Consider the following 1,756-nt stretch of genomic DNA (forward strand, 5'->3'; position numbering starts at 1 on the left):
GAGCAAGCCAGCAGGGGCTGTCCGCGCGTCGCGCAGCGCGGCATGGCTGCGGGGGCCGCGCGCGCGCGCCCAAGCGCCCAAGGGCCCCCAAGGGCCCCAGGCCCTCAGGCCCCAGCGCCCCAGCGCCCAGCGCGGGCGGGCGCGCGCGCGCGTGTGGTCTTTGAGGGGCGCCGGCCTGGTGGCTCCCTAAAGAGCAATAAGTGTCATTGCAGCTCTGGCAGGGGGAGACACTACTAGGTCCCAGCTGTCACCCCCCCTCTAAAAAATTCATTTCTTGGTATTTTGAGCTGAAATTTTGCACAGAGGTTGGCAAAAATCCAATCCACCTTCATTAATTTTCCCAGAATTTTTCGAGGTCGGGAAGTATTTGTTTTAATTTTCCTACCATTAGAAATCGAGTAAATCCGCAAAACTAGGAACCGGCCCGGAATGACCCCAAATTCAGTGGGCAGCCTCATAAAAATATGGCTGATTTTACTGGATTGGTTTCATGTGGAAAGCACGACGTTTTCTTGTAGGAATGCGGGAACCCCGGCAGCTCGCCTGCCGCGGCCAGCGACGTCGGGGACGCTGGCCTGCGCTGTCGAGCCCGCGAGGGCTGTCTCCGCGGCAGGCCCCCCCTGAACGGGGCACGACAGGCCACCGCGCTGGCTCGTCCAGCGTCGACAGTCCCTCGTCCAGGTTTCAGATCGCGCCAAGTCGAACCCATGACCTGCTCAAGCCATCGTGCGCTGCCGAATTCGCATCTGCGTGTAGGCTGCCATTCCACGCGGCAGCCCCTGTTTTCGTCAGCGTGCCCCCCTGACGAATTTTCCTGCCTGGCCCAGTCCAGCGTCCAGCCCCTGTTCGTCGAAAAATCTGCGCTGCCGATTTTCCACGCGGCAGCCCCTCTTTTCGTCAGCGTGCCCCCCTGACGAATTTTCCTGCCTGGCCCGGCCAGTCCAGCCCCTGTTCGTCGAAAAATCTGCGCTGCCGATTTTCCACGCGGCAGCCCCTCTTTTCGTCAGCGTGCCCCCCTGACGAATTTTCCTGCCTGGCCCGGCCGGTCCAGCATCCAGCCCCTGTTCGTCGAAAAATCTGCGCTGCCGATTTTCCACGCGGCAGCCCCTGTTTTCCTCAGCGTGCCCCCCTGACGAATGTTCGTCGAAAAATCTGCGCTGCCGATTTTCCACGCGGCAGCCCCTCTTTTCGTCAGCGTGCCCCCCTGACGAATGTTCGTCGAAAAATCTGCGCTGCCGATTTTCCACGCGGCAGCCCCTCTTTTCGTCAGCGTGCCCCCTGACGAATTTTCCTGCCTGGCCCAGTCCAGCGTCCAGCCCCTGTTCGTCGAAAAATCTGCGCTGCCGATTTTCCACGCGGCAGCCCCTCTTTTCGTCAGCGTGCCCCCCTGACGAATTTTCCTGCCTGGCCCGGCCGGTCCAGCCCCTGTTCGTCGAAAAATCTGCGCTGCCGATTTTCCACTCCGCAGCCCCTGTTTTCGTCAGCGTGCCCCCCTGACGAATTTTCCTGCCTGGCCCGGCCAGTCCAGCGCCCAGCCCCTGTTCGTCGAAAAATCTGCGCTGCCGATTTTCCACGCGGCAGCCCCTGTTTTCCTCAGCGTGCCCCCCTGACGAATGTTCGTCGAAAAATCTGCGCTGCCGATTTTCCACGCGGCAGCCCCTCTTTTCGTCAGCGTGCCCCCCTGACGAATGTTCGTCGAAAAATCTGCGCTGCCGATTTTCCACGCGGCAGCCCCTCTTTTCGTCAGCGTGCCCCC

Source organism: Populus nigra, chromosome 2 (genome assembly GCF_951802175.1).
Source record: "Populus nigra chromosome 2, ddPopNigr1.1, whole genome shotgun sequence".
Taxonomy (NCBI): Eukaryota; Viridiplantae; Streptophyta; class Magnoliopsida; order Malpighiales; family Salicaceae; genus Populus; species Populus nigra.